This window comes from Bubalus kerabau, chromosome 20, assembly GCF_029407905.1.
Source record: "Bubalus kerabau isolate K-KA32 ecotype Philippines breed swamp buffalo chromosome 20, PCC_UOA_SB_1v2, whole genome shotgun sequence".
Classification (NCBI taxonomy): Eukaryota; Metazoa; Chordata; class Mammalia; order Artiodactyla; family Bovidae; genus Bubalus; species Bubalus kerabau.
In genome coordinates this window covers 49,492,997-49,506,491 of record NC_073643.1, presented here as the reverse complement: position 1 = coordinate 49,506,491, position 13,495 = coordinate 49,492,997, and the positions used below count along the sequence as shown (strand labels likewise).

The 13,495-nt window shown below is 47.4% G+C and overlaps 1 long non-coding RNA gene and 1 pseudogene across 1 annotated transcript; both read left to right on the top strand.

The window, feature by feature from the left end:
- Positions 1-233: 233 nt before the first annotated feature.
- LOC129635054 (PRELI domain containing protein 3B-like) lies at positions 234-1,111 on the top strand (annotated as a pseudogene).
- A 9,897-nt stretch (positions 1,112-11,008) lies between these two features.
- Positions 11,009-12,528, top strand: LOC129634736 (uncharacterized). Its single transcript, XR_008705859.1, has 3 exons — positions 11,009-11,112; positions 11,567-11,797; positions 12,422-12,528. It is a non-coding gene; the product is annotated as an uncharacterized LOC129634736 (long non-coding RNA).
- The last annotated feature ends 967 nt before the right edge of the window (positions 12,529-13,495 follow it).

Genomic DNA, 13,495 nt, shown 5'->3' with positions numbered 1-13,495 from the left:
GTGGTTCAGGATTCCACTGGAGGAAGTCATTGCAGATGTGGAAACCACAGAAGCCCTAGAAGTAGAGCCTGAACACATAACTGAATTGCTGCAATCTCATGTCAAAACTTTTAACGAACAAGGAATTACTTCTTATGGACAAGCAAAGAAAGTGGTTTCTTGGAACAGAAGGATGCTGTGAAGATTGTTGAAAGGATTTAGAATGCTATTACGTGAACGTAGTTGATAAAGCAATGGCAGGGCTTGAGAGAACCGACTCCAAGTTTGCAAGAAGTTCTACTGTGAGTAAAATGCTATCAAACAGCACTGTGTACTACAGAAAAATTGCTCATGAACGGAAGAGTCATTTAATACAGCAAACTTCATTGCTGTCTTATTGTAAGAAATTGCCTCTAGCGCCGCCCTGACACTGTGCTGGCCGCCGGTACCGTGAAGATCTGGACTTGGGGGCACGACTTTGACCGCCCATGGGAAACTTACAACAGCTGCAGTTCAAACCCTTTGAACCTGAGGCTGGTTGGAGTTGATGTACTGGACAGACACACACATCCCTCTGGAAAGCTGCACAGCCGTAGACTTCTCAGCACAGAGTGGGGACTGCCTTCCATTGTGAAATCTCTTATTGGTGCAGCAAGAACCAAAACATCTGTGCAAGAATATTCTGTAGTGGATCCTGTAGAGAAAACAATGGAATTTAAATCTACAAATATTTCACTTATAAATATGGTTTCAATAGATGGGAGACTTACATACAAACCACATCCTCAAGACTCAGAAAAACTTTTTGACTCACGAAGCCATAATTACCGTGAAAGGAGTCAGTCTGAGCCATTACCTTGAAGGGCTAATGGCAAGTATGATATCATCAAATGCTAACAAAGGCCAAGAAGCAATGGAGTGGGTAATACATAAATGCTGAAAGTGAGGAACTGACAGCTTCGGCAAGAGGAAGCATATGGACGCCAATGGCAGCAGCAGCAGCATTTGGGGAGAAATGATAATGGAAGTTGATACACAGCACCCAGTTCCCCAGCTCTACAAGCTGGCAGTATATTTGTTATTTAAAAAATACAACTCTTTTAGGTAGAATTTTTTTTTAATAAGTTGAAGAAAAGCTATGTGACTTGATCAAAGCAAAGAGATGCAGGGTTTCTAAATAAAAGGGATCAGCTAAAAAAAAAATCACCACAGTTTCCTCAGTCTTCAAGCTGCCATCAGCGACCATCAACATGGAGGCAAGACCCTCCACCAGCAAAAAGATTATGAGTTGCTGAAGGCTCAGATGACGGCTAGCATTTTTTAGCAATAAAGTACTATATAAGTGAGGTATGTACACTTTTTAATTTTTAAATTATTTTGTTATTATTTTACTTTTTGGCCTTGAAGTACAGTATGCGGGATCTTACTTCCACAACAAGGGATCGAACCCATGCCCCCTGTAGTGGAAGTGTGGAGTCTTAACCACTGGACCACCAAGGAAGTCCCTGTACACTTTTTTCAGACCAAATGCTATCACATACTTAATAGACTACAGTATAATCTAAACACAACTTTTATATGCACTGGGAAGCCAAAAACTCTGTGTGACTCATGCTTTATTTTGGTGTCCTGGAACCAAACTTGTAGTATTGCCAAGTTATGCCTGTAACTATGATGCTGCTTATGGACTAGGATGATTTCTGCAAGTGCATCCCATGGGCTCTAGACTCAGTAGATGCTTAGTAAATAGCAGCCTCAGTGACCCCATCCCCTCAAGGGGATGAAAGTTGCTTAGGACAGCAGCCTGTCAGTTGCACATTGGAACCCCTGGGTCTTCTGACCAGACTGCAGGAGGACACCTTGGCAGTTTCAGTTAAAACCTAAAATGCACCCACCCCATGAGTCAGCAGTCCCCTTCCCAAGCAGTTACCCAAAGGAGACTCACCCAGAGGCCCTAGGAAACAGACCAAGATACCCACCACTTCATGGATTAATTGGGGAAAACCGGAAGCAAGCAGGACCCTCAACAGCTAGCGGGGTGGGGTGGTGGTTAAATACTTCCCTGATGTGAAAAGTGGTGCAGGGCAAAGGGATCGAGACAAGCAAGTTAGAGAACCATAATTTCAGAGTGATTCCACTCTGTGGTTCCATGTGCCAGCTTATGAGGGCACCCAAAAGTGAAGGATGAATGAATGGGCTGCGCAAACCACAGTCCCTTCATGGCAGTGGCTCTCACAGTCAGCATGCAATGCATCCTGATAAGATACGTCCTTTATGCCAGATTCTAACCAACAGGTCTCAGCCCTGACTGTGCGCTGGAACATGATGCCCAGGCCGCCCTGGATTTAGTTCTAGGTGATCTCTGGAGGGGACCCCACATCAGTATTGCTGAATCGCCCCACAATCCAATGGGCACCAGGACTGAGAGTCACTTGGTTGAGATTCAGCAATCTGCATTTTGCCCAGTCATCCTGTTGGAGCAGGGAGATGCTGCTGTGAGCGGGCCACACCCTGGCAGGCAAAGTCACCAACCAGTATCATCCAGCCCCTGTGTGAGGCAGGCTCCACTGCTGGACCCTGGTACCCCTGTGGGAGCGCCCACCATAGGCAGAAGATTGGTGGATCAAACAGGCACAGGGGAGGGAGCCTGCAGCGGCTGGGGTGGCTATAGCGCCCCCTGGTGGGAGGCAAGCTCTTAGGCCCAGGGAGGACCATTTTGTGCTAGACACATTTTCAGTGCTACAACCCACCTCCTGTCATTACTCTCTGGGGAAATATTCCAGCAACAAGGTGCCTGAGGACCATTTTGCAGAGAGTCAGAGATGTGAAGATTACACATCTAGACAGCTCCCCTGGCATTAAGAGGGTCTCTGGACTGCCCCAAACCTCAAACCCATTCCCTAGCATCCATCACCCAATTAGAATCCCATTTCCCCCAATTTATTCCTTACTAAGGTGCGAATGACTGATATGAGTTCCCTTGGCCCTGCTCTGGGGACACACTAAAGAGTAGGTAAAAACAGGGGTGGCTGCCAGTCCTACTTTGTGGCATTAGCAGCAGCAGGTGACCAAACCCCAGGAACTCAGAAATCAATGTCCTCCAGCTGGCAGGTGGCATTGGCCCACTGCCCCAGCTGAGGGTTGGGACCTGGCTCAAGAGCAAGACAGCTGTAGCCAGCCACAGCCCATTAGAAACTTGCCATCAATAGTATTGGCAAAACCTCTCTGAGCCATTTCCTGGGTTTAAATCATGAGCTGAGAAAAAATGAAGCGAATTAGATGCATTTTGCATCAATGACAAATTAAAAAATAACTCACTTCACAAAATGCTTGCATTCCATTAAAGATGGGTCTAGTTAGCTTAATTGTTCTTGAGTACTCTGGAAACAAGGTATGGTTTTTTTAAAGGAAAAAAAAAAAAAAGATTGCCTTTAAACCCTGGCTTAAGTTTGTAATAGCTGGATAGCAAATGCCCCTGTTTATATTGGACCCATACTCAGACTCAGCCTAGCGTGGGACAGGAAGTGGAGGCGCTGATGAGAAACCGTGAAATGCAGACTTGGAGTCCGATCTGGTTCTATGCCTGCCTGCCCCATCCTCCGCTCCATCCATCCATCCAAGCATCCATCCATCCTTACTTGGCCTCTCTGAGCCTCAGTTTCCTCCCTGTCGTTGTGCATAATCATACCTGCTTTATAGGGTTGTTAGGAGGCCAAAGCTTGGAAAACTCTTCATGCAGCCCAGCACCCAGTGAGTGCTCAGGAAATCTAAGAATATTGTTCTTAACTCCACGAACATCTTCCATGTTTCCAAGCATGTCTACCTCACAACAGTGTTCTAAGTACAAGGCATGGCTGGGCCCAGGCTAGTATTCAGGAATCTTATAGAAAGGGGACACAATTTTCCTGGATGGGAGTGGAGTGAAGAGCCCTGGATTTTGAGTCACGAGTGGGTTCCAACGGGGACCGTCCCCTCCTCCCTCGCCTTGGGCTTTGGGCCATCAGCCAGCTCTACAGTAGGAAAATGAGAGTCTAAAATTGACATGAGTGGCAAGTAGGATTCATGTGGTTTTAAATTATGAAAATTAGAATGTCAAATACTCCCAGTTCTTGGCACAAACTAAAACCAAATGACATGAAAGGTAGTAATTCCCACTGTCACAAAAATCCATTGAAAGTTGCCACAGCGGCAGGAAGAGCGGCCGATGCCTGGAGGGCAACCCTTCTCCGCCTCCTCTTGTTTGATCTCAGGGCCACAGGAAAACCTTTCCCTTGACCCTCATGACCTTCCCCAGCATGTTTCCAAGGCAGAGCTGGAGAGTCTCCTGGGGGCCCCCAAATACCATCCGAGATGCAGACATATACAGGTTCGGTTGATGTTTCTTGAACAGCCACTAAGGTCAGATCCTGCACCGGATGCTTCTTTAGTACATTTGTGGTCAGGACTCCGAAATGAAGGCTGGACTTATCAGTTCACTCTGTGGGCATTTAGTAAGCACTGACTGTATGTCAGGGATTCTGCAGGATGGTGGGAAACTGTGCAAATGAGGAACAGATTTGTGGTTTCCTGGGGGAGGCAGGTCTGTAAGCAATTACGATACTAGGGAAGGTGGGGGTCAGGGTGCCCGCTGGGGCTGTGGGTGTACAGAGGAGGTGCCGACTCTTCCTGGGAGGGCAGCAGGAACTGGGACGACCTCTTGGAAAAGGAGACGTTTAATCTTGAGGTCCAAAGAAAGAGTCGGTCCAGTTGTTGGACCAGCAACACTTTTAAAATCTGCTAATACAAAGTATTACAGAGATGCAAAGCTGTGGGTCCCTGTTAGCAAGGAGTAGGAAGGAAATTGGCTTCATTCCTCCAGAAGGCAACTTGACACCCTTGGGGGCTGCTGAAGATCTTCTAGCTAGAGAAAGTCTTGGTCGCAGTATTGATGGCCACACAGGCAAGATTTTTTCTGGGCACATTGTAAAGTGCAAAGTTGGAAACAACTGAATGTCCACACAGAAGACTAAATGGAGAAATGGAAGTGAGTTCACGCAGTGGGTATGGCTCATCTTCCTTCACAGTGGACAGAGCTGCCGACTTCAATGCTGATAGAGCCCCAAGCCCACGTTAAGGGGAAATGTGGAAGGATACGTGTGGGGTGATGAAACGGAAAAGTGCAGCGCTGTATGACCTCAGGAAAACAAGCTTCTTTGTAAAGGACCCAGACCCCCAGGGGCCAGGGTGCTGGCTCCTCTGAAATAGGTGGGGGAGGCCTAGACTCCAGAGGCTACCTAAGGGCTGGGCTTTTCTGTCTGTAAGGCTTTACCTCACTAAAAAACATCTGAAGCATGTACAAAAATCCCAGTAGAGGTTCACAGAGCTAAGTGGAGGGTCTGCAGATGCTTATTTTATTCTCTGTGCTTCACGCTCAAAATGTTTCATAATTTTTTTTTTTTTTGAGTTTTTCTTTTTTAAGAGAACAGGTAGGCGTTCTGTTTCTTGACCTGACTGCTGGTTACCCAGGTGTCCCTTTAGCATGACTTTTTTACACTGTAGATTTGTGCTTTTCTTTACAGAGGTGACAATTCACAGTTTTTTAAAAGTTAAAAAGAATGAGTAGGCAACAGGCTGGGTTTGGGGAAGCCATCCAAGGCAGAGAAACTAGCAGGGCAAAGGCCTGGGTGCCAGGCAGGGCCCTGGGAGCCCCGGCCTGAGGCTGACTGGGGTCCCCTGAGCACAGCCCTGCACCCGGCCCTGGCCCACAGTGGTCTGTCTCTCTGCACTGGGGGACCAGCCGGGCTGATTCGTGCATGAGGCTGAATAGAAAGTGAGGGCTCAAGCAGGGGCACTGGCTGGAGTGAGACAATGGGCTTGATGAAGTGGTTTAAGCCCCTCCTGGTGTGGAAGCGGTGGGTGTGAGGTCCCCAGGCGGGGCTTATCATGATGCTGGCATTTCTCACTGGAGGCAGTAGCTGAGCTAATGCAAGAACTCGTGGCCAGGGTTTGGCGGCTTGACGGGCTGCAGAAAGAGGGCTGAGGACCCTGGACGCAGAGTAGCAGCGGCCCCACTGGGCCCCCGAGGTCCTGCTGACGGCCACCTGCACCAGCTCGGTAGGCTTTTCTGCGGCTTTGGGAAGGTTTAGGAAGACACAGAAGAGGCAAGAGGCTAGTTGAGTTTTCCCAAGGGAAGCCAGAAACAAGCTCAAGAGTTGTTTTTAAAACTCTGGTGTACTTTCTGCCTCAGCGATGGGAAACCAGGCTCTGTGGGGCTGGTGTTCCCAGTGGGGTGCTGGGCCTGCCCAGAGATGGAGGGGCCCAATCAGTGGAAATGGGGCTGATTTATCTGACAAGGCTTCTTCTTAAGAAAGCTCTTAAAGAAAAGGGTAACACGTCACCCCTGGTAACTTCCTCATTTCCTCTGCATTCTTCCAGAGGGAACCAGCAGCTGGTTTTGGTGTGTGGACTAGTACCATACTGTACCATAGGCGACCCTGAACATCGCCTAGGCGATTGTTTTGCATATTTTTAAACGTCATTATAAATAGAGTCCATGCACAGAGGATCCTTCTGCCTCCAGATTTCCCCTCTAACCCCCCACCCACGCATGCTTTTAAAATTGACCTTTATTAAGCCCTTGTAACAGCTCAAGTGTATTTCCTTCCTTCTTGTGAGAGCTTTGAGATATAATTCATATACCATACAATTCCTCCACTCAAAGTGTACAATTTAATTGTTTTCAGTATGCGCACAGTGTTATACAATCATTACCACAGTCGATTTTAGAACACTTTCAGCACCCAAAAAAGAAACCCCATACCCTTTAGCCATCAGCCTCCCACTTCCCTAGCTCTTGGCAACCACTAATCTACTTGCTGACTGTATAGATTTGCCTATTTCAGGATGCATCACATAAATGGAATCATGCAACATGTAGTCTCTTGTGACTGGTTAAGGCATTCCTTTCAGGGTTGTGTGATATTCTATCTTATACAATGACCACACTTCATACAAATAAATGATGTAGAACCCTGCTTTTATCCTTCCAAGATAGAGTAAAAGGGACTGTGTTTACCTTCCTGTCCTGCCTGAGCAGGGAGAAAAAAACCAAAACCTAAAAACACAAACAAGATAAGATCAATGAAACAACAGTTCTCAAGATTCTGGACATGAGGCTACAAAGGGCAGTGTTCCCCGAGAGACGTGAAACACGGGATGTGAGTCCCATGGTTGCCCAGCTCTACTGCCTCAAGACAGTCCTCAGGCTGAGGCTCCAGGAGGGGAACCCAGGGAGTGCCCTGTGGGGTCCCCAAGCTGGGAAGATGAAACTGGGTGTTCAGGGAAGCCAAGGTGGCTAGAATTCACAATGTAGTCCTTGGGAGATGAGATAGAAAAGGCTAGAGGTTTGTAGAAAATTCTCCTGGAGTACTCAGCAGTACATGCGTGTGAGAAACACTCCAAGGCAGGCAAGGGTCATCTGAATGGGTGAGAGGGAGCAATCCTCAGAACTCACTTGTTGTCAGGAGCAGTATGTGTTCCCCAGAAGCCAGACTGGAAATCCTCATGACTCAGGGTCATTGTGTGGAGTACCCAGAAGGTTCCTAGAACAAAGCCTATGAATATTTATGGGAATGTAAAAAACATCCAACACCCAATCAGGTAAAACCCCCAATGTCTGGTATCCAATAAAAAATGACCAGGCGTGAAAATAAACAGGAAAAATATCAGTCAATTGAAATGGACCCAGGACCAGCACAAATATTAGAATTTGCAGACGAGGACACTAAAACAGTTATCATAACTCTTTCATATTTCAAGAAGTAGAGGATGAAAAGGCAAAGGACAGCAGATTTTTTAAGCAATGAGTAAAAAACTAATAATATATTGATATATTTCATTATACATTTATTCAAACTCATTGAATATATAACACCAAGACTGAACTTTAATGTAAACATGGACTTTGGGTGATAATGATGCATCAATATAGGCTCATCAATTGTGACAGATGTACCACTCTGATCGGGGATGTCAATAGCGGAGGAGGCTATGCACCTGTGGGGGCAGAGGGTATATAGGAACTCTCCCTTCCACTCAGGTTTGCTGTGAACCTAAAACTGCTTTAAAAAATAAAGCCTGTGTTCAAAAAAAAAATAAGCAGAATATATGTTTGATATTTAAAAAGATCCCGACGACACAGTGATATCTGAGATTTTAAAATATGCTGGCTGGGATTCACTGCAGACTAGACATCACAGTTAAAAACCTGAAGACATAGCAATAGAAAATATCCAAAATGAAACCTGGGCGATGGGGGTGGTGGTGGTAGAATCAATAGCACCAGTAAGTCGTGGTACAATCTCAAGCAATCCAATGTGTATCTAAGAGGAATCTCTGAAATATAAGGAGATGATGGTACAGAAATAATATTGGAAGAAATAATGGCAGAAAAATTTCTAAACTTGATGAAAACAAGGTTCAAGAAGCTCAGTGAATCCCAAGCACAATAGTATGGATGACCTGGTATAGTAATGAAGTTTTGGTGAACTATTTTCTAAACTGCAAATGGAGGCCATCTTAGTTCCAGAGGTCACATGATTTAACACTGCTTTATAAAAATGTCACTGTTGCTATAAGGGTGGATCCAAGGCAGGAAAACTGTTTCTGTAGACAATGAAGTACAGGAAATTAGCAATGCATCTGCATGCACCCTTCTCAACCACCTCAATGAAATTTTCTCAGGTTACTTGTACTCTTTTGCTATTCATTTCTATTTATTTATTACAAAAAAAATTCAGCCACATCCCATGGCATGTGGGACCTTAGTTCCCCAACTACGGATCAAACCCACGCCTCCTATGTTGGACCTCCTGTATCAACCACTGGACTGCAAGGGAAGTCCCAGCTACTCATTTCTCACTTACCCACTTTGGTGGACAGCCATTCATGTGACATCTGCCCTGTACACAACACAGCATGCTACTGGCTATGTGGAGAAAAAGATGAGCCAGAAAATTACCCCGGTTTTAAGGATTTCACAATCTAGATTAAATCACCATGAGAGAAGGTAATAAATATAATTGCTTTATGAAAGGAAGAAATACAGAAAAGGCCAGGAGGGATTTCTCCCAACCAGAGATCTAAGAAAGGCTATTTCCTAGGTAACACTCCAAAGCATGAGAATTTAGAAATATTTACTTAAGAAAAGCTGCACCTTATCTGTCATTTGCTGGCAACTGCTGATTAAAATATTAAATGCTTAAAATATAAAATTTCTCCCCCTGCTTCATGCTCCAGCCTTCTGTTACTTTAGTATGTTTGAAACTGGAGGGGCATGGAAAGGAAGAGAGATGGGGAGAGAATGCACGGATAATGGATGGTGAGGCAACAACATGGAGGAACATAGTTTTCACCACCAGAATATCTTGATTATCTCCAAAGGTGGCGGGTAAGAGGGTGAGTGGACTTGGAAATTATGACTGTTGTTTGGGCTTGCTTGCGATGGCACCCCACTCCAGTACTCTTGCCTGGAAAATCCCATGGATGGAGGAGCCTGGAAGGCTGCAGTCCATGGGGTCGCGAAGAGTCGGACACGACTGAGAGACTTCCCTTCACTTTTCACTTTCATGCATTGGAGAAGGAAATGGCAACCCACTCCAGTGTTCTTGCCTGGAGAATCCCAGGGAAGGGGGAGCCTGGTGGGCTGCCGTCTATGGGGTCACACAGAGTCAGACACGACTGAAGTGACTTAGCAGCAGCAGCAGCAGATTTCTCAGCTGTTGTTCAGTCACTTCAGTCATGTCTCTGCAACCCTGTGGACTACAATATACCAGGCTTCCCTGTCTTTCACCACCTCCTGGAGTTTGTTCAAATTCATGTCCATTGAGTCGGTATGCCATCCAACCACCTCATCCTCTGTTGTCCCCTTCTCCTGCCTTCAATCTTTCCCAGCATCAGGGTCTTTTTAAATGAGTCAGCTCTTCACATCAGGTGGCCATAGTATTGAAGCTTGAGCATCAGTCCTTCCAATGCATATTCAGGGTTGATTTTCTTTAGGATTGGGGTGTGAACAGAAAGATGACCTTTTTGGTTTGGGAGGTTCAGAATCTGTGGAAAAGTCTAATTAATGTTATACTCTAAGGGAATGATTCCCTGGCAGTCCAGTGGTTAGGACTCCATGCTTTCACTGCTAAGAGGCCACAAGCCACATGGCATGGCCATAAAGAAAAAAAAAGTGTATTTCAACTACTCTATGCACTTATCCCTTTTGCTTTCTCTTGGTTTAGTGGATCCTTTTATGAGAATTTCAGCCCATCTTGTCTTTGCTAAGGAAAGTCACAGAGAGGTGATTTTCTGGGCCTGGGACTTGATTTGTGTGGCAATCTCCCATTCTGTTCATTAGCCAAGTTTGGGGAATCACTGGTCTGGAGGACACAATTTTGGGCCAGTCCAGCTTTGGATTCTTTGCACAGGACCCGGGCCATGGAAATCATTCAATAAAATATTGGTTGGAAAAGGAAACAAAGAAATTCCTCTTCCTGTGAAAGTAAAACTGTAAGTCTTCTTAGGCAGAGTGGAGATATAAATTAGTGAAGCTAGAATTCAAGGGTGCATTCTTCCCCTACCCACACCCCCTACCGAATGCCCACCCCGCAACGTGTGCCCTCTAGTCACACTAGGTGTGGGCTGTCACCCAAATAGGCTGCGCCATCCTCCTGAGATGCCCTCGCCCCCGTCCCCGCCCCTCCCGCAACTCACGCTCTGGTCAGAACCCAGTCTGCCCCCCAAGGCTTGGCTTAGGTGCCATCTCCCCCTAGAACTCTTTTCTGATTCCCGCCCCCGGCCCAAAGCTTTCTCTTCCTCCTCTTGGGTCCCCCTTTTCTTCCTATTGTCAAACTGCCTCGTGTTTTCCCCAGCACTAAGTGTTCCAGCACTGACGAGCCTGGGGTGGGGGCGCGCGTGCGCGGCGGGGGAGGCACAAGAGGAAGTGGCAGAGCCCATGGCGGAAGTGGCAGAAGCTGGGCTGGGGCTGGAGAGCCAGGGGGAGATGGGTTGAGGTGAGGCTGGAGCAGGGCAGGAGGAGGTCATTCGGGGGCTCAGCCAGAGGCTGTCTTCACCCAGTGGGAGTCATGACGGAGGCAGTGTGCTTGACCAGTAAGTGCTTGTGTCAGGTTCTGGAAAGTTTTCCTTGAGTTGCTATGTAGAGAATGAGCTGGGGGCGGGGGCTGAGGTCAGAAGGCGTCCTCACTGACTGCGCTCTGTGAAAGAAGAGATGACGGAGGTCTGGAGCAGGATGAAGACAGAAGGTGGCATGTGTGGGAGAAATAAGAGACCTGGGTTCAATCCCTGGGTCGGGAAGATCCCCTGGCAGAGGATACCCCACTCCAGTATTCTTGCCGGGAGGATCCCATGGACAGAGGAGCCTGGTGGGCTACAGTCCACAGGGTCACACAGAGTTGGACATGACTGAGCATCTGAGCCACAGTAAGGAAAGTCAGTGAGGCCTGGAGTTACTGGGAGAGGATTCTGTCCAGGCCCACGGGCAGGGGTGGCGGGGTGGGAGGGATTGGGGGTGAGTAATTGCCCAAAACCTTCCTGTTTGTCCCAGGATGCATCTTGAAGCCTCAGTGCTGTGTGACTACTGGGAACCATTGCTGCAACCCAGGGTCTTGGCCCATGAGTCAGCCCCTCCCTGACCCTGTCACTGGGGGTGCAGGCTCCTCCTCCACATGGGCCCCTGCTTCCCACAAAGTGATGTGACTTGGACCTCTGAGGTGATGGAGAAACAGGCTAGTTGCTGACGTCTGTGTTCCCGGGATCAGCTAAAATGGAATTCCTGGTGAGTCTAAACTTCAACCCTCCTCATCCTTGGCCTAGTGAACCTGGGCTCATGCAGGTGTAGAGGCCCTGGCTTGTCTCCAGATATCTCTTGTGGGGATAGACCTGCTCATCCAGGGACTTCACTGGCAGTCCAGTGGCTAAGAATCCACGCTGCCAATGCAGGGGGCCAGAGTTCAATCCCTGATCAGGGAACTAGATCCCACATGCCTCAACTAAGACCTGGTGCAACCAAATAAATAAATTAAGTTAAATTTATAAAAAGAGAGAGTGAGCAATGGTATAAAACAATAGCAACAAAAAACTACTCCTCCAGTTCTGAACTGGGTGGTGGTTTTCTCAGTCTTTTGGGCATGGGGGAGCAGAGGTGCAAACGTCTTGAATTTAAGGTGCCGCATACAGATAGGACGTTTTTGTTAAAACTCTGATTGGCTGCCTCCTACCCCCGTGAAAATATGTGAAAAAAACTGCATGTTAAGATCTGAAAGCAACATAAAAATGGGCTGTGTATGACTTATGTACTAATAAACTCACCCTTGGTATTTTGAGGACTGAGGCAGAAAGACGTTTTCTGGGGAAAATCATTTGCCAGTGTTGGAAACTCTGTTGCTCTTTTTTTTTGCAGCGAGACCTGGATAAAGAATGGGGGCTCTGGGTTTCCACCACCCTTGGCCTGAGTGTGTGTTAGGGGGTGGTCAGTGACCTCTGGATGAATTTCTGTTCTCCTCCTTCTGCTTAAAAAATATATATTTATTTATTTATTTTTGGCTGTGGTGGGTCTTCTTGACTGAGAGGGCTTTCTCTAGCTGTGGTGTCTTTCCCTGTTGCGGAGCATGGACTCTAGGCACACAGGCTTCAGTAGTCGTGGTGCATGGGCTTAGTGGGTCCAAAGCATGTGGGATCTTCTCAGGCCAGGGATTGAACCTGTGTGCCTTGCATTGGCAGGCTGTCTTAACTACTGGACCACCAGGAAAGTCTCATCGTTTGCTTCTGGAAACTTCTCTGCATGGGCCTTAGGCCCCAAGGACCACAGGTGGCTTTGCTGACAGATGACAGAATCTGAGCTTCAGGCTACTCCCTCTGCATTCCCCATGGTCATAGTCCTGCAGGAGGACCCAAGACCCTTCTCCAAGGGGGCCGAGGGATAGTAGGGTACAGATGTTGGGGCTTCTGGAGTCAGAGAGATGTAGCTTCCAATCCCAGCTCTGCCCTTTACTGTGCTGGGGAAACTGCTGTCTCATTCAAGTCTCAGTTGTCTTCTGAAAGATGGGGATAATCCCTTGCAAATGCCACATAGATATGTACACATAAAGCGCTGGCTTGCAGGTGTTAGGCCATATCACCTTCACTCCCCACTCCTCACCCTTCCTGACTGGCTGCTGCCCCAGTCCTGGGACAACCGCTGCCCCACTCCCATTTTCAGCCCTACCTTGGGGAGCCATTCCAAGCATCACAATACCAGGGATGACCGCCAGGTGGCACCCACCCCTCTAGCTCCGTGTCCCCAAGCTCGGCTTTGCAGACTACCATGGATTTCCTTACTCTTCTTCTATGGTTTATATTCAATAAAAGGGGCACCATGGTTACATCAGGATCCAGAGTTCTGGCTGAGAACTATCTTCTTCCCCCACCCCATTGCGCAGGCAAGAAGAGAGGGCTTGTCTGTTCCCCTCCTCCCTCTACCCATGTGGGCTTCCTA